Source organism: Polypterus senegalus, chromosome 5 (genome assembly GCF_016835505.1).
Source record: "Polypterus senegalus isolate Bchr_013 chromosome 5, ASM1683550v1, whole genome shotgun sequence".
Lineage (NCBI taxonomy): Eukaryota > Metazoa > Chordata > Cladistia > Polypteriformes > Polypteridae > Polypterus > Polypterus senegalus.
The window spans coordinates 42,397,696-42,421,663 of NC_053158.1; positions in this window are offsets into that span (position 1 = coordinate 42,397,696).

A 23,968-nucleotide genomic window follows, 5' to 3' on the forward strand; every position below is an offset into this window, starting at 1 on the left:
CAAGGAGTTTTTTGACCACCTCGGTGACTTCAGTCCCAGAGATGGGAGAGCCCACCTCAGAGTCCCCAGGCTCTGCTTCCTCATTGGAAGGCATGTTAGTGGGATTGAGGCGGTCTTCAAGTACTCCTCCCACCGACCCACAACGCCCGAAGTCGAGGTCAGCAGCGCACCATCCCCACCATATACGGTGTTGACACTGCACTGCTTCCCTCCTGAGACGCCGGACGGTGGACCAGAATCTCCTCGAAGCCGTCCAAAGTCGCTCTCCATGGCCTCTCAAACTCCTCCCATGCCCGAAGTTTTGCCTCAGCAACAACCGCCGCGTCCGCTTGGCCTGCCGGTACCTATCAGCTGCCTCCAGAGACCCACAGGACAAAAAGTCCTATAGGACTCCTTCTTCAGCTTGACGGCATCCCTCACGCGGTGTCCACCAACGGGTTCGGGATTGCCGCCACGACAGGCACCACCACCTTGCGGCCACAGCTCCGTCAGCCGCCTCAACAATAGAGGCACGGAACATGGCCCATTCGACTCAATGTCCCCACCTCCCTCGGGGCGGGTTGAAGTTCTGCCGGAGGTGGGAGTTGAAGCTACTTCTGACAGGGGACTCTGCCAGCCGCTCCCAGCAGACCCTCACAACACGCTTGGGCCTACCAGGTCTGACCGCATCTTCCCCACCATCGAAGCCAACTCACCACCAGGTGGTGATCAGTTGACAGCTCCGCCCCTCTCTTCACCCGAGTGTCCAAGACATATGGCCGCAAGTCCGGCGACCGACCACAAAGTCGATCATCGACCTGAGGCCTAGGGTGTCCTGGTGCCAAGTGCACATATGAACACCCTTATGCTTGAACATGGTGTTCGTTATGGACAATCCGTGGCGAGCACAGAAGTCCAATAACAAAACACCGCTCGGGTTCAGATCGGGGGGGCCATTCCTCCCAATCACGCCCTTCCAGGTCTCACTGTTATTGCCCACGTGAGCATTGAAGTCTCCCAGCAAAACGAGGGAATCCCCAGAAGGTATGCCCTCTAGCAACCCTCCAGAGACTCCAAAAAGGGTGGATACTCCAAACTGCTGTTCGGCGCATACGCACAAACAACAGTCAGGACCCTTCCCCACCCGGCGGAGGGAGGCCACCCTCTCGTCCACCGGGGTAAACCCCAATGCACAGGCTCCGAGTGGGGGGCAATAAGTATGCCCACACCTGCTCGGCGCCTCTCACCGGGGGCAACTCCAGAGTGGTAGAGAGTCCAGCCCCTCTCAAGGAGATTGGTTCCAGAGTCCAAGCTGTGCGTCGAGGTGAGTCCGACTATATCTAGCCGAACCTCTCACCTCGCACTAGCTCAGGCTCCTTCCCTTCAGAGAGGTGACATTCCACGCCCCAAGAGCCAGTTTCTGTAGCCGAGGATCAGACCGCCAAGGTCCCGCCTCGCCACCACCCAACTCACATTTCACCCAACCTCCTTGGCCCCTCCCATAGGTGGTGAGCCCATGGGGAGTATACCGTATGCCTTGCTTTTAATTCACATGACCAACAACAGGCGCAGCAACTGTACACCACAAAATGGTGCAGCCAGATTAGTGATAAAATTAATAAGTCAGTTGTAACTTTTCAAAAATGAAACAAATTGAAGAACTTGGGTTAATCACAGGACCTTTGCAATCTTAGTATCTGTACAAACATTTAAAAAAAAAAAAACACAGCTATACTCTGGAATATTTTATTTCCCCTCAAATAGTTTTACTTTGCTTTTTGACATTGGTTGTTTTGTCCTGTTCTGCTTCTGTTTGTTTCAAAGCTATCATTTGTGCAATTTTGTTGCTTTGGTTTTTCTTGATGTTGACCATTATTTTGTTTGTTTATTTTGACAGTAACGTAATCTGTTTTTTTTTTTTTTTTACATGTTATGCCATCTTATGTCTTGTCACCAGTGAAGCCACGTTGTTTACTATTGCTATGGCCATTGCTTAATTTGGGAGTGTCACGAGACCAGAATTATTGTATTTGATACCAATGGCAGTGAAATTTTACAATACTCAATAATGCTGATACCAGTGTAAAAACAGAAAACCCATTCAAATACTTTTTTAAGTAGCTCCAAGTAAATAATATTGTGCAGAATATAAAAAATATAAACACTAACAGTAACAACAGCTTTGAAATACTTCTAAATTCACAAAGTAGTTACTCAACTATCATTTAAGCAAATTAGTACTGGCATTTATAAATATCCTGCAGTGGGCTGGTGCCCTGCCCAGGGTTTGCTTCCTGCCTTGTCCCCTGTTGGCTGGGATTGGCTCCAGCAGACCCCCATGACCCTGTAGTTAGGATATAGCGGGTTGGATAATGGAGGGATGGATTTATAAATATCAAATTACAAAGCAGCGGATGAATTTTAGTGTGTGATAGGGAATCAAAAACAAGTGGGGTAGGTGTTATAATCTTGGTAGGGGGGGTTTAGCCTAGCATATGAACTCCCTGATTTACCTTAGCGTGTGCACATTCTAAATTTATTCTCTGACATTTTCTTTCAAGTATCTGAAATTGTCTGCTTAACATCAATATTTAAAACATTAGTATGGGCGATTAGAACTAACACCTCATCAGTCACATCATTGTGCACTCAAGGCACAAACAAATCTATTTCTGGACTAACTCTATACCGAGATAAAATTGGGAAACCTGTGTGTTGCTGTTTTTTTTTTTTAAATAAAAAGCCTACTTCCTGCAATAGCACACTCTAATTAATTATCCTGCTTCAAACACAAAACATTTTCAGGCATGACTTCTGGTGTATTGCCAAAAAAGCAACTACCGTTACGTTTTTGGAATTTTGGGAGTGACTTGTTCCCAATGTGGCATCTCATCAACATACAGTAATGATGTAATATGGTGATGTCAGATCCTTATAAGATGGTGGTGGCTAGCTCATGAGTTCTAGGTTGGACCACAACTTCTCTACAAATACTAATCAGATTTTCTTAGAAAGGCTAGAGGATAGAAATTCAACAACATTTATTTACTGTATATAGCACATTTTCATACAAATAATGTAGCTCAAGATTTTAAACAGAAGGTTGCCAGAAAAGCAAAAACAAATAAGATTAGGTAAGAACATTAATAAATAAGTAACAAAGGAAACAAAAAACATTTCCATCCATCCATCCATTATCCAACCCGCTATATCCTAACTACAGGGTCACGGGGGTCAGCTGGAGCCAATCCCAGCCAACACAGGATGCAAGGCAGGAAGCAAACCCTGGGCAGGTCGACAGCCCACCACAGCAAAAAACCACACGTTTTTATAAAACATAGATATACAGTATAATTAGTAGTAGGGTAACATATCCTTGTATATAATATAAAAGATGACTCTGGTGATAACAATGATACAATCCCGCAGCAGAGCCTCCATGTTCATTTGACCTTGGCTTCAACTAGACTAGCAGTAGAATGCTACACTATGTGTGTTCAAGCTATCCCTAAGCCATTGGGAACATATTGTATTACATTTGCCTCCGTCCATTGCGGTTACCGTGTCATTTTCAAATTGTCTTTACTTTTTAATTTATCCTTATAAATGAGCTTTATAATGTACTTGTGAGACCTAACCTGGAATACTGCATGCAATAAAAAAGACATAACAGCTCTTGAAATGTCCAGAGAACAGCAACTAGGCTGAGTCTAGGTCGGCAGGAGCTCAGTTATCAGGAGAGATTGAAAAAGTTGAACCTTTTCAATTTAAGCAAAAGGTGGCAAGAGGTGGCATTATTAAAGTAGTTAAATTATGAAAAGAATACGTACAGTGGATCAAGATTGTCCATTTAAAATGAGTTTAACAAGAACACAATCTATCTATCTATCTATCTATCTATCTATCTATCTATCTATCTATCTATCTATCTATCTATCTATCTATCTATCTATCTAATTGAAAACTTGTTAAGGGTAGATTTTGCACAAACATTAGAAAAATTTTCGTCACAGATCTTCAAAACTTGAGTTGGAAGAATCAAATGATTATGATTGGCGAGCTTTGTTGGGTTGAATTGGCATGTTCTTGTCAAAAAGTGTTTCTAATTTTCTAAATTCTAAGGTTGGTTGTGCCTTTCAGAAGATTTTGGTGTAATATTAAACAAAAAAAATGAGACAGATTTGTGAAACGCTTTGGCTCACAATATGAAGTGTGATAAACAAGCCTTTCTTCAGACAGTTTTGCAATATTAAAATATGTTTTTTGCATTACACTTGAATACACACTTCAACCAGTACACAGCGACTTGCAAAAACTGAAGTTGCCTTTGACCGACAATAATACCTTACTGCTGCTGTATTTACTTTTCTGCTTTTTTTGCTTTTAGGTTACCTTTTTTCATGTAGATTTCAGTTACACAACAAATTAACTCAGTAATGCTTCAGTTAAACATTTCCCCATAAAATCATAAAAATAATAAAAAGCTTTCACAGTCTGTCACAACTTCTTTGGGCGTATTACATAAAAGGCACGTGTTACACAATTTTTCTTCTGAATTTGTTTTTTAATATATGAGTTTATTAGAATATAATGTTTCAAAAACGCCATTCTAAAAATGCTAAAAGTGTATTTTCTTTCTTAATCTATTAGTTTGTAATTGCTATTAATACTTATTCTTTCAAGTCTGATTATTTTCTTATGTTACCTCATATTGTATGCAGTTATGATTGTGAAAAATTGTTAGTGTAATGTTTTTATGGTGAATGAGGGTAACAAAATTACTGGTACAATAGACATCAGTGAGGACAAATGCTAAACAACAGCAAACAATATCAAAACGTCCATGAAAAAAAGTCAAATTACTCATCTGTCATAATCCACATTTCAGGTATCCATCTATATACTCGCCGGAAAAGGGTGGAGTGTCCTCTCAGGGTTGGGAGCAAGATCCTGCCCCAAGTGGAGGAATTCAAGTGTCTCGGGGTCTTATTCACGAGTGCGGGAATAATGGAGCGTGAGATCGACAGGCAGATCGGTGCGGCGTCCACAGTGATGCGGGCTCTGCATCGGTCTGTCGTGGTGAAAAAGGAGCTAAGCCATAAGGCAAAGCTCTCGATTTACCAGTTGATCTATGTTCCTACCCTTACCAATGGTCATGAGCTATGGGTAGTGACCGAAAGAACGAGATCGCTAATACAAGCGGCTGAAATGAGTTTCCTCCGTAGGGTGTCTGGGCTTTCCTTAAAGATAGGTTGAGAAGCTAAGTCATCCAGGAGGGACTCAGAGTAGAGCCGCTGCTCCTCCACATCGAGAGGAGTCAGATGAGGTGGCTCGGGCATCTGATCAGAATGCCTCCTGGACGCCTCCCTGGTGAGGTGTTCTGGGCACGTCTAACCGGGAGGAGGCCCCAGGGAAGACCCAGGACAAGGTGGAGGGAATATGTCTCCCGGCGGGCCTGGGAATGCCTTGGGATTCCCCCGGAAGAGCTAGAAGAAGTGGCTAGGGAGAGGGAAGTCTGGGCATCTCTGCTCAAGCTGCTGCCCCCGCGACCCGACCTCGGATAAGCGGAAGAGGATGACTGGATGGATGGATGGATCTATATACTCAGAATGTTTCAAACATTATCTACTTTTGCTAAAGTATTGGTAAATAAAACATTTCCAGATGAAACATGGTGAAACTGGAGACCCACCACCTCCCCTCATTTATTGGTCAGGATTCCTGCTCAGTAATACAGGGTGAGCTAAAATGAAGTACCACATTTCTCAAGGTTATTGAATGAGGCACAGGCAGCTGAGTGGGTTGGGGTATGGGTGCTTTGATAGGCGATCCCTTGTAGTTTCCCGTCGGCATCATGCATTGGTCCAGTGCGCACCGTGCTTTTGCTGTCGAAGCATTCTTCAAAAACAACGAGTCCATCATTGCTATGTAACACGCCTTCTATATGCACTTCAGCATTCCTCCAGACCGGAAAACAATTTTTCTGTGGGTGGCTAAATTTAGACAGATGGGTATAATATTGAACAGAAAATTTCCAGGCTGTCTTTGGACTGTACTTACACCTGAAAACACCCAAGATTTAAGGGCATCAATTCTGCAGTCTCCTAGACATTCAGCTTGCAAACATGCTTCTGCCTTAAACATTTCCAACACTTCTTTGAGGATGGTTTTGCACGAGGACCTCAATTTGCATCCATGCAAAATACTGGTAGTGCAGGAAATCACGGAGAGAGACTGGAGGAGCCGTAGAGAATTGTGTGCAAACATTCTGCAAAACGCTATTTAAGATGCCATTGTTATGTGTAGTGACAAGGCACATTTTTATTTGAATGTTTACTTAAATATTGGGATAAAACCAATCCTCGTGAACTTCATCAGAGACCCCTGCACAAGACAAGGTTTAAGATAAGATAAATAAAAACTATCATTTTTAAAAATGCTAGCCTTTAACACAAATAAATGGAATGTTAAAAGAAAAGGCCTATAAGACAGCATCTTCAAATGCTTTTTTTGAACACCTAACAATGTATGATATTTTGAAATAAATTGACATTCAGTTGCACCCCAGGTGAGATGTCTAAGTAATTTCATGATTATGATAGAAGATAAACATTTCTCTATTGCTATTGATAGATAATCTGTCAGAGTTAATTAAGGGGGGCATGTTTACAATGAATTGGGCCCTATTAAAATATAACATTGTCAGTGATGACCCAGACACAGGAGGAAGGACTGGGGTACAAGCCCAGCAATCCCATTTTATAAGCAACTCAGAACTGTAATAACAAAACACAGTCTACAATGCCTCCATTGTTCTCTCTTTCTGTCTCTTTCTATATTCTATAGAGTTGGCACCTCAGACATGTTTTTGTACTGCAAACATTTTGCTCTGCTACATGGGATAGACTCCTGCCCTCTTTGCTACTCTGTTCAATTAGGTAAGTTTGAAAAAATTAGGATGTTCTTATACCTCTTATTTCCAATATATTGTATTTAGGCTTTTGGAGTTTCAAACTTAACACTTTCCAGTTAATTAAATATTTAATTAACAAAACTTCTAAATTTAAATACAGTGTGGCACCCACAAGAAAAAATGGAACACTCCAGAAACTTTCAGATTTCAAGAGTATTTTAACAAAGACAAATAACCCATGAATTTTTTTTTTATTTATTTACAGTTTCAGTCTAGATCAATGTGATGCTCCCGTTGCCCACAGCACACACACCATCCTTGATCCATGACATCGATGGTCATGAACTGAGGATGGATTAGTGTGAATGAGAATACTGAATGAAAAGGGTGGTGCAAAAAGTGCTCAGTGCAATTTTTTTTTTTCTAAACAGTGTTCAAAAAGTGCAGTGCTTCAATTAATAAATGAATAATCCAGGATAAAAACAGCATTCATGTAAAAGTTAAAATGAAAATAAATAAATAATCCAAACCATGGTTAGAACCAGAAGGTTAAAATTGGGTGCTTTTCCTGCTCTTGAGCTTCAGTGGCTCATTTCGTTACTATACCCCTGCTAACCCAACGTCCAGGTATGCTCAGTGGGAGCCGACACACTGCCATGCACAGTCAGTCTTTAAAACGGCTTGCATTCCAGCTACTTCATTCGGTCACCCCTTGAATATTTCCCCTTTTTTTCTTGTAGGTACACCCCACCTGCCATAACGAAAATGTTTTAGTGAAGAATTTTCCATTGGCTAAAAAGAATATAATCCTGTTTTTCATGCCATTCCTTCATCTATAGACTGTGACCTAAGATTAAGTTGTAATGGTACTGCATCTTATTTGGTGCGGTTAGAATGTCAGAAAAAAAATTACCAGATTTCATTCTGACCTTCACTTTCTTTGCACATGTCTTTCCCAGAATTTGTTTTGCAAGGTATATGAACTTGTGTTCTTATATCAATTGTCCTAAAGTGAACTACAATCAGAGGGACGTTGCTAGCCAGTAGCTTTATCCCTGACCGGAGGTGGCTCACTTATCAAGTTTGAAAGTGGAGAACCTTTCTCTGATTATTGACAAGCTTTTTGGCAGTACTCCTTTTATGAAGACAGGTCCAGTAAGTGAGCTTTTATGATATTAGAGGTAAGTCTGCTCATTGCAAAAGACGGGTTAGTTAGGTAAATTATATATTTGTTTCATTATTTCTTGATGTATTACCCTATTTTTGGTTCCACTCATGAAATCACCTACCTGCCCACAAACTCTCTCTAAACAAAAAGAAGCGAATCATCAGAATGAATTTTGTAAAGTAGGGTGCAATGTCTTATCTAATAGTTTTCAGGTGTGATGACCAGTTAAGTTTGTCAACTTGAAGCTATCAGTACTTTTTTTTTAAATATACAAAGGAAAGAAATATAACAGAAATACTAAAAGTAAGTTTTAATTAATGCCATTAACTATTCATAATATGATAAACAATATGTTTCAAATTTAAAAATCAAAATACACAGGTCAATCTTTATATTATTAATAAATAATCTTATGAATCAGAAAAAAGCAGGAAAAGAGATAGTATGGACATACTGCATGAAAGGGGAAAAATGGATAAACAACTCCCCCTGTAGTTAAGCAGTTGCACTGAACTACATTTCAAGATGTTAAACTTGACTCGCTGCTTTACATTTCTTCTGTTTACTTTGGTAAGCTCGAAGGCATTTCAATATTGTAATGACGCAGCATAGTGAAATGTTAGCAGCAGTTTCTTTGTAAAGCTGACTCCAGCATTCTATATCTGTAGTAAACAGTCAAACAAGAAAGATGGATTGAGATAGGTAATCTTTCCAAGTTGTTCTGTGCTTATTTTTAAGCAACTGGATATTAATAAAAATGTAAATAATGGAGACATGCTGCTATCTAACAATGAAGGGTGGATTCAGGCTTCTACAATAAGGAAAGATAACGGTACCTACTTTCTAATGTTAAGGACAACTCTGAGCACTGTAAATAGAGACATTGAATTCACTTTCTGAATACTTTATTGTGTTGTAGGTTTAATTTTAAATGGAAAATTTGCCATTTTTGCCCATCAATCTGCACTAAGTAATCCATAAAGTCCAAGTGAAAGCACGTTTTCCAAAAGGTTTGCACATTTTTTAAAAATCAAAAACTAAAATCTCTCCTTCATTTAAGTGTTAGGACCCTTAATTTATTACTTTGTACAAGCCCCTTTAGCAACTCTTACACCTTCAGATCTTCTTTGGTAAGTCACTACTAGCTTTGGACATCTGAATTTGTGCAGTTTATCCCATTCTTTTCAGATGGTCCTCTCAAGTTCCATTAGATTGGAGTGGAAGCGTCTTTAAAATGCCATCTTTTGGACTCTCTACTCTTTGCTGTGTAATAAAGTTTAAGTCTTCCATTTGGCTGTTTCACTTAAGAACAGTCAGACACTTGTCCCGAAGCCACTCCAGCATTGTCTTGGCTGTATTCGTCAGGTTATTGTCATGCTGAAAGGTGAACCATTGCTCCAGTCTGATGTCACCTGCACTCTGGAGCAGGTTCTCTCTATTTCTCTCCATTCATTCTTTTGCAAGTTCTGACCAGTCTCCCTGTTCCTGTCACTAAGAACAACAACATTTATTTATATAGCACATTTTCATACACATTATGCAGCTCAAAGTGCTTTACATGATGAAGAAAGAGAAAAAAGACAAAATAAATAAAAATTAGAGTAAGGGAACACTAATTAACATAGAAAAAAAGTAAGGTCCGATGGCCAGGGAGGACAGAAAAAACAAGCAAAAAAAACTCCAGACGGCTGGAGAAAAAAATAAAATCTGCAGGGGTTCTGAGGCCACGAGACCAGCCAGCCCCCTCTAGGCATTCTATCTAACATAAATGACCTCAATCAGTCCTCATGGTATTCAGGGTTCTCATGGAAGTACTTGATGATGACGGTCATGCGAACTTCTGGCCTTTAATCCATCAATGTAGGGACATCACAGTGCTTTGATCAGGTGTGGTGGCACAGGTCGCCACCCCAGAAAACCAGAAAAAGAACAGAAGGAAAGTAGGGGTTAGTACGGACTTTGGAGCCACCATGAATAATCATGATAATTAATTGAATATACAGAAGCACCCTGTAACATGATGTTGCCACCACCATGCTTCACCATGAAGATGGCATTAGGCATGTGATGAGTAGTGCCTGTTTTTTGTCAGACAGAGTGCTTAGAGTTTTGTCTCACCTGAGCAGAGAATATTTTTCTTCATGGTCTTAGAGACATTTAAATGCAGTTTGGTAAACTCCAAGTAGCAGTTAGCCACGCTATCTTAAATGCCTGATTGATGAAGTGCTGCTGAGATCATCTTCCCAACAGTTTTTCCCTGTCAAAAGAGAACATCTGAAGCCCTATCAGTTTAACCAGTGGGTTCTTGATCATTGCTCTCACAAAGACCCTTCTTGCCCAGTTGTTCAGCTTGGCTGGGTAGCCAACTCTAGACAGAGTCTTCCATTTCACAATTACTGAGACCACTTTGCTCCTGGTAACACTAAAAGCTTTTGAAATCATTTTAACCCCTTACCCTGATATATGCCTCACAATGATTTGATCACGGAAGTCTACAGAGACTCCCCTTGGACTTCATGGCTTGGTTTTTGTCCTGATGTGCAGAGTGAATTGTTGGGCCTTACTGTATATACACAGGTGTGTGCTTTTCTAAATGATTTCCAATCAATTTGTTATACCACATGTGGACTCCAATCAAGTTCTAGACACATCTCATGAGTAATTAAAGCCAACAGGATGTACCTGAACACAATCTGCCACAGTAAAGGCTCTGAATGACAGATTTTAGTTTTTGATTTTTAATATATTTGTAGAACATTCTGAAAGCATGTTTTCACTTTGTCATTATGGGTTTTTGAGTGTGGATTGATGAGCAAAAACTGGAAATTTATAAATCTAAAATTAAATAAATAATTACCATCAAAGGATGCTTAAGTTCAATGATTATGTTTGCTTAAAAATCAGTAACTTGGAAGTGAGATAGTTAAGCACATTTAGAAGGAGCTTCAGTTACAAGGAGTGCGCAGCTTGCTGATACAGCACCATGACTATTGGCCAAGGTGATGCTGGTTTGTTGATTTGGAAGCAGAAGAAAAAGACCCCCAGCTGTGGACAAAAACAAGATCTACTTAACATAACCTGCTCATATGCACTTTTTTATATCAGGCTTAGGGTGAAACTGTTCTGGACCATGAGGTGCAAAGCGAGAACAAGCCTGAAGAAGATATATTAATAGGGCTAAACTCAATGTCAAAAACAGAAATTTGCATTCACATCTCACACATTCATAGTCAGACACACATTATCATTCTCATGTTTTCCTCAACAAAGTTCTCACCCAGCTGGTATAAGGACTGAGTTCTAACCAGAAGGAGGCTCTGCTAAGAATAAGAATCAGCACAACAAAGAACAGGGTTACGGAGATACAGTGTTTTGTAAAGGTTATATTTCTTGAGTAATTAAAAAAAATAGAAATGCGTGAAATTTCCAGTGATTTTATGTCTATTCTTTCCATTTTATACTGTGGTATTGTAACAGCTTCTCTCTCCCATAGTTCGCAGAGCAGCAAGGCTGCAATAGCTGGGCAACTAGAGCTTGCTGAGGAGCTTTTACTGCACTGTTTAGCTGTTATAAGGGGATAAGACAAAGTGACCCTTGTTTTTTCTCACAATACACATTATATGAGGTGTGACTTTGCGCAAGCCTAATCTGGAGCTACAAGTGCCACAAAACTTAAAGGTATAGAAAAGAGTTATTTATTAAGCAAAAAAAAACAAAAAACTCACAAAAGGGTTTAAAGGCCAACATAAAATATCACATAAAACAGAACATTAACAATGACTTTAACTGGTGTTTCTTTATACTAACAGCAATATGCCTGATAATGCCTAATAGTGTGACTGTGAGTGCCAAGTCAAATGTTTTTAGTCATTCTGGTGTGTGTTCAGACCATAGTGTGTGTGCACATATATTTATTTATCAATCTATGTATGTATTTATTTAAAGAACTACTGCAAAAGGCCAAATTTACCCCTGGAGACAAATTCCTATCTATCTATCTATCTATCTATCTATCTATCTATCTATCTATCTATCTATCTATCTATCTATCTTGCATAGTCTGCAATCATCAAATAGGGTAAATTTCTCCATTCCCAATTTTTAAGAGCAGTGGCTCAAGCAGCAAAGGATATTCACACACATGTTGCAGGGAGAGAAGTATCCATGTCTTTTACTTTGCTTTATTTTATTGTTAAACTGTGCCTTCTTAGAATGGCAGTAGAATTTTTATAGGTTTCTAGAGTTACTGTAATTCCGCAATTGTTTTCCACAGGTCATAGTTTTGTGTGCAAATGACTTGCTTACGCAATAAAAAGACATTGTTTACTGTGGCTCAGTGAAAATTGAGTCAACTTTGATTTAAAAAGATTAACCAAGATCACAGGAAGGGGAGAAATTAGGGGAAACTTAGAACAGGGAGTTCCAGAGAAAATTTGCAGACAGAGGGGATTGGCAGTAGACAATATGAAGACTTCCTCAGACCCGGGCACGGATTGTCTGCTGGATGTCATGCAACCGGATGCTGACAATCTGACCCTGGGAATTGTGAATAGCTGTGGGGGAAGATACCCACCTGACCATGTCTGAAAGTTGAACATTCTAGTTTTAATACTACTCCAAATTGTCCTGTTACAGGATTAGATATTATTGTAAATGCAAAACTGTCTGAAAAATAAATAGTAAAGATTTTATTTCAAAAAGGTCTTCACATGGGACATTCCCAAAACATGTGACACAGTGAGGCAAGTGCCTAACAACAATATTCATATTTACATTGTGAAATGCTAATGATGTCCAACATTGGCTTGAATGAGAACATGTTGCACTCATATTAGTATTAAGTGCATTGTATTGACAGCTGATTTACATTTTTAGCAAAACTTCCAACACTGCATTACATTATCTAATGGTTCTAGCTTTTGAAGAAATTGACAAAGTTTAGAGATAGAGCTTACTCTTTCTGATTCTAGAGCTAGACACCCAAGGTTTTCTGTTCTACTATAATGTTCAGCAAGGCTCCATCTGCCCCATGTGGGAATTCTTTCCAGATATCTATTGCTGTTGGGAGTATTTCCCCGGACTCCCCACATTACCTCTGTATTACAGCCCCCTTGGAATAAACTACTTTCTAAATACCAAAAAAATAATGTGCACTAATTCAACATACACTATACCGACTGTAGGCTTTATCCAGTCAATTCTGGATTCATTGAACCATTAACCACCTTGGTGATCCCCATTTACATACATTGACACATTGACATTGGGAAGAATACTCTACTCACCAAAAAAAAAAGAGTACGCTGCTAAAAGGACTCTTGCTTGTCCTATGGAAATGACCCAGAAGTGCTTCCTTGTATCATTGGGGGTCCAGGTTGAAAGGAGTTACTGCTCCTCACCCAGTCAAATTGGATAGAGGAGAGCGGGAGGTGGCCAATGTTTGTCTGAGGAGTGGAGAAGAAGAGAAAAGTAATTGCATTGAGCTGTAATGTGGAAAGTAGAAGTGGTTTAAGGTGTTTCCTTTATAATAAAGTGTTTTGAACCTGGGACAGCTGTCAGTGAAGTTGTGTCTGGGGTTTTGGGGTCTGAGTGACCACTATATATATATGGTGCAGATGTAGAGTGTAATGTGACAGTATGTAATTAGGGGAATGCACTTTGCTGTTCCCAAACCACACACAGATGCAGTTTGTCAGGACACTCTCCACAGTTCCTCTATAAAAGGTGGTAAGAATGGGTTGTGGCGAGCCAATTTGCTTCAGTCTCCACAGAAAAGAAGGCATTGTTGTGCCTTCTTGACAAAAGAGTTGGTGTTGATCGTCCAGGAGAGGTCATTGAAAATATATACACCAAGAAACTTGTTGCTACTGACTCTCTGCACAGCAGAGCCATTGATGAGCAGTGGGGAATAGTTAGCCAATGTTCTCCTGAAATTGATAAACATCTCTTTTGTCTTATCTACATTTAAAAAGAGATTATTTTCACTACCCCACCTCACCAGATATTCAATCTCCTCTCTTTAGGATGTTTCATCACCATTGCTGATGAGGCACATTATGGTTGTACCATCTACAAACTTGACAATGACATTAGACTCAGACTTGGCGGTGCAGTCATGGGTGAGGAGCGTGAACAATAGTGGGGTCAGCATACAGCCTTGGGGGGCACCTGTTTACCAATGTGCAATGACTGTGGCCTCTCTATCAAAAGTCTACAATCCAGTTACAAAGTGGATTCTGTCATATGTACCCCTGGTGTTCAGGTGGGACAATACAGCGTGCAAGGTGTGGTGTCATCAGTGGAGTGGTTCAACAGTAAGCAAACTGGAGTGGTTCCAGAGAAGTGGGGAGGATGGAGTTGATGTGCCTATTGACCAACTGCTCAAAGCACTTCATTACAATAGGAGTCAGTGCTACAGGGCGGTAGTCATTAAGACACGTCACTTCAGCACTTGACACTTGACTGCTTCAGCACTTCAATAATAGTGGTCTTTTTGAAGGTTGTGGGGACCATAGCCTGGCTCAGAGAGATGCTAAAGTTGCCTGTGAGGACATCAGCCAGTTGGTCAGCACAGTCTCTAAGTACACACCTAGGAATGTTGTCTGGTCCTGCAGTTTTCCATGGATTGACTCTGGAAATCACCCTCCTTACATTGGCAGGGTCCAGACAGAACAGCTGTTCCTCAGGCATTGGCGTGGACTTATATGCCAGTGTGTTGTTTTGAGCCTCAGAACGTGCATAGAAGTTATTGAGCATGTCAAGGAGGCAAGCATCAGTGCTGTTGGCCTGTGGTGAGATTTCATAAGCCATTAAAGCCTATATTCTCTGCCACATATGCCTAGGATCTTTAGAGTGACAGAAGTTGTTCTTAATCTTCTGTGAATACTGATGTTTAGCTTTTTGATGGACTTGGAAAGTTTGGCCCATGCTGATCTGAAAGCACCTTTCTAATCTGGAGGCAACATCTCTTGCTCTCAGCAGAGCCTGGACTTCAGCAATCGGCCATGGTTTCTGGTTGATGTGTATAATGGTGTTTTTGTCAATAATAACATCCTTAATGCATGTTCCTAGGTACCCAGTCAAAGAGTCAATTTATTCCTCTAAGTTAATATGCGGGTCCCTGAACAAAATCCAGTCTGTACACTCAATGTAGTCCTGCAATGCATAGTTGACACCTTCAGGCCAGACTCTGATGGTTCTTTGTAATGACCTGGATTGTTTCAGCAGTGACCTGTATGCTAGGAGCAGCATAATGCAGAGGTGGTCCGAGAATCCCAAATGGAGTCAGGGAACAGCCTTGTGAGAATCTTTAATGTTTGCGTAAAAAATAGGTCCAGCGATTTCTCTCCCCTTGTGGCAAAGTTCACATGCTGTTAAAAGCAGGATAATTTGAGCATATAAGTATAATACGAGGGCCACAATTTCTTTCCCATCATACTAAAAAATGTTAGAAATGCTCAGTGAAGGTCAAATGGAAGGTGGGCTTATCAGAGTGTGAAGAAGTGGCTTTCCCACAGCTGTTCTTCTCCAGGGGCATTTGCCTGTAACAGTTAGCTAAGTCAAGATAGACTTACAATTGAAAGTCAAAAAGTATTTAAAAAATGTATAAAGATAAATACAGGAAAAATACAGTGTATACTTTTGTAAAGAGAAAACAAAATGCTCCAAATCTAAATTTAAACAAAACAAGATAAATAATAATACAAATTTTGTTTTTGAGAGTTAATAAAACCAATTGTCAATTGTCAGACTAAAGGACAGATTACAGATTGTTAACACCCCAAAAAAATGTCAAAATAAAAGAAAATAAAGTATAAAATATAAGAAATAGGAAGTCTTAATTCAAACACTTTGCTTTTCCAAGAAAATTCTCAAAACTATGACTCCACATCTACCACTCTAGCATCTTAAATTTCTCAATACGTTTGATGTCTCACAAAGGTGCATGGTGGCATCAGACACCACCACAAAATAAGACATATTGTCATATTAGGTGTAAATGAGACTACAAAAATGGTGATTTGTGATTTCACTATATTATCAGTGTTTTTACCTATCTGCTGTCTGTATTTCAGGCCCAATGTTATGTCTGCATAGTGTTGCTGCCTCACAGTAAGGAGATCAAGGGTTCACATCCCGGTTTCTCCCTGCATGGCACTCTTTGAGTAGTGAGAAAAGCAAAATGTAAAGATTTATTATTTTATTATTATAGTGAGTTTAGTCATAAATGTAAACAAAACAAAGCAGTTTTACCATAAACCTGCTCAACAAAGAATTAGACATAATCCATAATATGCCTATTGGTTACCATCATGAATAATAGCTCAAGTATAAAATTAAGCAAAAACCCCATACTAACATCTTGAAGACAAAATGCCAAACAGTTTCATTACCTATACCTGTTTTATTACACCTATATTAAACAAAGAGAGGACATCTGACAGAAATATTTAAATGATGAAGAGAAAACTGAAGTTCATGAATGCTTTTACTCCAGACATGAACATTAAAATAAACATGGAACCTGGTCGACAGCAATTTTAATTCCTTTGCTAAAAATTATTTCCAGACGTAGCACTTTAGTAGCTTTCAAATCAAGACTTCACACTAAATACATTCCTATATATGAATATATAATAATAATAATAATAATAATAATACATTTTATTTATATAGCACCTTTCCCATGCTCAAGGCACTTAATCTATGCAATTCAAGTCAGCTGAATCCATGAACTATACATACAATAAAAGAAATAAAATAAGTGAGAGAAAGTGTAGAATTAAGGCGAATTTTGCGAAAAAGTGTTGTTAACAGAGAGGAGCGGCAGCAACTTGCATGCGCCAGTGTCCCCTCACCTGCAAATTACAGATGACCTGAACGGTTATGGACTTGAATGATTCATTTTAATCAACTATTATGTTCAGTTTTATGAAATTAAATAATTATTGTCATCTTTTATCACAGTAATGCTAAAAAGAGATGTGAAAGAAATATTGAGGCATAAGCATCTTATGATTGTTGGGGCAGAATGGTGGAGGAGTAATAAAGTGCTATAGCAACTAATGAAGTAATTTCACCATCAGCATGTCATCCTTACCACGTCAATACTGCTTGAATGTGAAAACAAGTCCAGGTCTTAAACACCTGGCATCCAATGAGTTGTGCCAGTGAACAGATTGTCAAACACAAGGACAAACTAGTGTTTCAAAGCTTCCTGTTGACAGATTTTTCACCACATTTGGTGCCGCCCACAAGAATATACTACTGAATTTATAAATAAAAACATTTCTGCAAATGAAGTGAAAACTAGGAAGTCTGTGTGCTAGAACAGTATCTGGAATAGTTTCCTAACTACTATAATTTGCCAGATTTCAGTAAGATCATCTGTTAAAGCTAAACAGAGAAACAAATTATTTCAAACATATACTGCAGCTGAATTATTTTTAGTGCAAAGTGCTAAATTACAGAAAAAAAAATGTGAAACTTACTTTAGGATATATTCATCTTATTTCAGTTCATAGAGGATTTTGCTGGCTGAATGATTCTATTCTAGTGTTTAACGATAGGTTGTTTATATACAGTGGTGGGCAAAAGTATGTTTAAAGTTGTTCATATGGTAAAAGACATGCAGGTTATGCTTATTACACCAGTTTTATTAACTCAATAGCTTTATTAATGAAAAGAATGTCACAATAGCACAGTGGGAGGATAGGAGGTTGAGAGGCTGGGAGCATGTGGTGACATGGATTGGGATCAGAGTGCAGTGGGTGACACCTCAGCACCACACTGGAACAATGGGAGGTTTTTTTTATGGTGGTTCATGTGCCACTGCACAAATTGCTTGGCTCGCATGCGCACAATTGTAAACTGACTTTTGCCCACCTCTGTATAATGCTGTCACTTTGGAATGGACAGAGAAAGAACAGATCCGTGCATATTTATACTTGAAGGCCTTTATCTTTTTTCAGTCCATTTCAGTGTATAGTGAACTGCTTTCATGTTCTGCACTTTGTATAATAACCTGTGCTTTTCATGGTGGTGCTGCCTCAATGGATCAAAATCCATTTTGTTCTTTACAGTATACGGGGCGGGAAACCCCAAAGCTTGATCTGTCTTTGTCTCTTTATTACAGTGGCGTAGTCGGCAGGATCAATTGTCCGAAGAATGTCAGACCAAGACCCGTCTCGCGTTAGCCGAAGTAGCCAGACCGGAGCCCGCATGGCCTCATCCCCCTCCGCTTGTACCTCTCAGTGATGCAGATGACATCAAGGCGTACCTGTCAACCTTGTTGAGGACGGCCACGCGAAACCTGTGGCCGCCCACGGAATGGGCCTCTATCTTAGCGCCATACCTGAAGGGCATCGTGCAGAAGGCCTATCACGACCTCCCTGTCGAGGAAGCCACCCAGTATGACCTCCTAAAGGCTGAGATCCTGAGCCGCTATGGCATCACGTTGGACCAGCAGGCAAGTGAGTGGAGGCACTGGCAGTATGACCCCAATCTCCTGGCCCAAGCCCAGGGTTTCGAATTCTAGGGCAAAATGGGGCGCTGGCTGAGGCCAGACATCAACCAGGGTTGGCAGATCGTAGAGCAAGTGGCCTGTGAAGGCTTCATTAACGCCATGCCAGATTTTCTCACCCAGCAGGTCTGACGACATCCGTTTAAGGACATGAAAAGCCTGTTGGACGTACTGGAGCGTCAGCTGGCGGTGAACCGAGTCGGGGGGCCTGAGAGTTCTGCTCGCGGTGGCCGACAGGGACGGGCCACTATCCCAGAACCCTACCGCCGCGCCTTAGAGGCCCCGTCCAAACCAAAGAAGAAACTCCCGGCTTTGCCCCGCTGTTTCAAGTGCGGCGAAGTCAGGCACACCCTGCCTGCCTGTCCTCAGAACGTGGAATTGATGGACTGCATCTGGGTCAGAGGAGAAAGGTATTGTGCTTTGTCTAATCCCCTGGCTGTCCCAAACATGGGAGGGTTTTGGTTAATGGACACTCGGTGGTGGCACTTTTCGACTCCGGAAGTAACATTACCTTTGTTGCTCACCGATTTATTCTACCGCGACAGTGGCTGCCCCAGCACCTAAGGGTGACGTGTGTACATGGTAAAACCCAGTCGTATAGGTCCGCTACCTGCTACATAACCTGGAAGGGTGTACCGAGACGCCTCTCGGTGGCTGTGTTACCCGATCCACCCTTTCCAGTTATCCTAGAACAAGACTGGTCTGAAAGCGAATGCGGTAGGATAACCGCCACTCCCGCCGCCGAGTTGGGTTTAGCTATGGGCGGGCAGGGCACCATCCCCGCAGCTCCCACGCTGTGCAATTCAGTGGCTAATGATGGCGCTGGGATCTGGGCAGACATATTTTTGTCGACGGACCTTGACCTGGAAGTACAACCTGGGCCGGTTGTTGACAACCCTCCGGCTCCAGAGGATCCTTTAAGCCAGGTCGACTTTCAATTCACGTCCACCCCAGCGTCATTTAAAAGAGAGCAATGGAATGATGACTCTCTAAAGTTTGCCCGGAATGCTATTGTTTCAGTAGATGGCAATCTGCCAGATGCTCCCATGCCACCCGGGCCCTACTTTGTCCTGGACAATGATCTGTTGAATCGAGTCGCGGATCACGAAGGCAAGACGCAGAAGTTGCTGCTAGTCCCACGGACCTACCGGTGGGAAGTCTGTGAGCTGGCTCACACCCACCTCCTTGGCGCCCACCTTGGGGCCGAGAAAACGCTGGAGAGGATAAAGCTCCGGTTTTATTGGCCTGGGATTAACGAGGAGGTCCGATGTTTCTGCCAGTCGTGCCCGGACTGTCAGTTGCGTCAGATACCCCGAAGGGACCATGATCCTCTCGTCCTGATTTCCCTCATTGACATTCCATTTGAAAGGACCGGAGTCGATCTAGTAGGACCCCTGGTGCCTTCGACACGTGGCCATAAATATATCTTGGTCAAGGTGGATTACTCGATTCCCAGAGGTGGTTCCCTAAAGCGCTCCGCTACCACAAAAAATGTCGCACGGGAATTGGTAGCCCTGTTTTCCCGAGTGGGTATACCCAAAGAAGTCCTCACGGACCAGGGTACCCCCTTTACTTCGGATACGTTCAGGGAGGTTGCCGAGTTACTCCATATTAAGCATCTGAAAACCTCGGTTTATCACCCCCAGACAGATGGGTTGCTCGAGTGGTTCAACCAAACCCTCAAACAGATGCTCCGCAAGGTAGTCGACGTGGACGGTAGGAACTGGGACCAACTTTTACCCCTTGTGCTTTTTGCTTATCGGGAGGTGCCTCAAACCTCCACAGGGTTTTCCCTTTTTGAGCTCTTATACAGTCGCCAACCTCGGGGCCTTTTGGATATTGTCAAAGAAGGATGGGAAGGGGAGGCACTCCCCTCCACCAATATTTTGGAGTACATCGCACAATTGCACGAACGGTTAGAAAAAATTCGGCCCCTTCTAAAGGAACACATGTCAAAGGCCCAACCAGCGCAGGCGCATAATTACAACTGTAACACCACCCTCCGAGAGTTTCATCCGGGGGATCGTGTGATGATACTTGTGCCTACCTCCCACTCCAAATTGCTAGTCCATTGGCAGGGCCCGTACGAGATAAAGGAGAGAAAGGGGCTCGTCGACTATTTAGTGAAACAACTGAATTGTCAACCGAGCGAGAGGGTGTACCACGTAAACCTGCTGAAACCTTGGAGGGACCGGGAGGACCGCCCTCACGCGACAAACACCCTCTCCCTTTTCTCACGGAAGACTGTCCTTAATCTCGGTCCTAATTTGATGGCCCCCCAAAGGCAGGAGCAATCTGCGAATCTGCGATCCTGTCCATCTCAGAGGTAGTCAGTGAGACACCGGGGCTCACCTCGTGGACTGAGCATGACATTGTGACTGACCCGGGGGTGGTGGTAAGGGAACGCCCCTATCGCCTCCCGGAGGCAAAGCGGGCCTAGGTGGAGCTGGAAGTGCAAAGGATGCTCAATATGGATATTATCGAGGAAAGTCACAGCCCCTGGTCCAGTCCCATCATCCTCGTTTCTAAGCCCAATGGCTCATGGAGATTCTGTAACGACTTTAGACATCTTAATCATGTCTCCAAGTTCGATGCCTACCCTATGCCCCTAGTGGACGAGCTCATTGAACGCTTACCTGACTACTCTTGATATGACTAAAGGGTACTGGCAAGTTCCCTTAACGGCATCCGCTAAAGAAAAAAACGCCTTCAGCAACCCCAGCGGGCATTGGCAATATAAGGTCCTACCATTTGGTCTGCACGGAGCCCCAGCGACCTTCCAGCATCTGGTGGATAGAGTGCTAAAGGCCCACCAGTCCTATTGTGCCGCCTACCTGGATGACGTGGTCATCTATTCCAGCACCTGGGAGGAACATATCTTGCACGTTTACGCCATTCTCTTAACACTAGCGAAGGCCAGCCTCTGTATTAATCCCTGCAAGTGCTATTTTGGGTTTCACGAGGCCAAGTATTTAGGCTACCCAGTGGGCGGAGGAGTGGTGAAACCGCAATGCTCAAAAATCAAAGACATCCTGGAATGGCCCCGTCTGATAACCAAGAAACAGTTGCAAGCCTTCATGCAGTTAGCGCGTTACTACCGCCAGTTCATACTCCGTTTCTCTGAGAGAGCTGCACCCTTGAAGAATTTAACAAAGAAACGGGCTCCGGTATATGTGGTATGGGATCACCTAACGGAACAGGCATTCAGTGACCTAAAGACGGCCCTGAACACGGCACCAATACTGAGAACCCCTGACTTTTCTCTCCCATTTATCCTCCAGACCGATGCTTCGGACACAGGTCTAGGCGCCGTGCTGAGCCAGGGCATTGACGGTGTCGAGCACCCCATGTGTTACCTGAGCCAGAATCTGTTGGATCGGGAGACCAGATATGCTACGGTGGAAAGAGAAGCCTTGGCGATCAAGTGGGCTGTAACACACCTGAGTACTACCTGTTGGGATGGGAGTTCACTCTGGTGACTGACCAAGGCGCTCTCCAGTGGATGGCTGTGCACAAGGAGTTGAATCCCCGGGTCAGCAGGTGGTTTTTGGACCTGCAGCCGTACAAGTTTACTGTCACTTATCGTTGGGGCAACTTGCAGGCCAGTGCTGACGCTCTCTCCCAGGTTCACAACCTCTCGATTCGGGCCACCCGACCCGATGGGTCTGGGCTGAGGGGGTGGGGCATGTCACACACGCGCACATAGGGATCTGCGGAAAGACCTGACGAGCTGCATATCATATCAGGCCAGGGGATCAAGGCGAGGCACTAACCTTTCTTCCTTTTGTTCCCGCAGAAAGACAGATTCAATGCCGCTATAAAGTCCCGGACGCCTGGAAAACAACCCGTAGCCACTTCCGCATTCCATCCCTTCCTTGTTCCACTGCGATGACGTCACTCCTCCCACATACCACTTCAGTTCCCTTCCAGCATGCCATTCAATTTCCGGTTCCTCCTTATTTAAGTTCCCCCTGCAACTGACTGTGAAATGCAATGACCTATAGTCAGAGCATAGTGCATATGAATTATACTAACTGGATTTTTTGTTCTTTACAGTATTCGGGGCTGGAAACCCCAAACCTTGATCTGTCTTTGTCTCTTTATTACACTGGATAGAATGCCAGTCTATTGCATGGCAAGCAAACACATCCACATATAGGGACTCAACTAACATGGCCAATTGTTGTAATCTGTTTTATACTGCATCCAAAGTTTATTCCCTGGATGTTCATCTTCTGTTTTGTTATCATTTTTGAATAATTTCTGTTTTAATGTAATTTCCATCAGATTTGTTTAGAATTATTTGTAGTATGTCCCTTTAAATGTGCAGTCATTTCATGTCCTGTATGGGTGGAATCCACAAGAGGCAGATGCACCATGACATCACCACCCCTGAGAACTCCCTCTGACTATTTAAGGATCAAACTGGAAGATCTCAAGTTGTGGTGCATTATAGTGGAAGGACTGGTTTTCTGATTTATCATTTCACTCTGTATTTTGGATTTCTGTTATGGATTGTGCTTTTGGATTTGTTCATCTCTGGATTTCCTCTGAAGCAACTCTTTTTTCGCTCTTTTGAGTATTTTTGTCATTTTCTATTTTTCTTAAATCAGTATTTTCATTTATAAAGTCTCATGGCAGAGATTGTCTCTCAAATATTAGTGGCACAAGGATTAATTACATGAAAGGAGGAGGAAAGGTTAGGAACACACGCTGATACAGCACATTGCCACACCCACCACATGACTAACCAACTCAGGATCCCAGGTTAGGACCCAAGTGCAGCCATGCAACGGGTGACATTTCAGCACCACACTAGTTCAGATGGAATGAAACCAGTGTGAGGATTTTTATGGTAGCTGGAGTGCCAGTCCTGCAACCAACCCTCAGGGCCTACATGCAGGGCTGGATGAAGATTAAAGTCATACCCAGGACAGAGCAATTGCAGGTTAAGGGCCTTGCTTAAGGGCCCAACAATGTACAGTCACTTTTGGCGTTTACGGGATTCAAACTGGCAAACTTCTGATTTCCAATGCAAATCCCTAGCCTCAGTGCCACCACACCACCCATACATGAAAGGAGGAGCCTAAATTTGTCTAAAATGGGCCCAATGTTAGTCAAATTACTGTTTATATACATTTATAAAAGAAAAAACAGTTTAGAAGTCTAGTTATACCAACATAAATGGCATCATATTTTTTTAGCAGAACTAGTTTGAATTATTTTTGTTTACACTAATTTAAATCCACTTACAAATGGTGACAAGAAACTGACTGTGTATCTTTTGGTAATATTTGCGACATAACAATTGAATGCAAGGCACAAACACCCAAATAGTATCTGTTATAATTTTGACCAACAGGAAGCAGGTGGATTACTGCTTTTG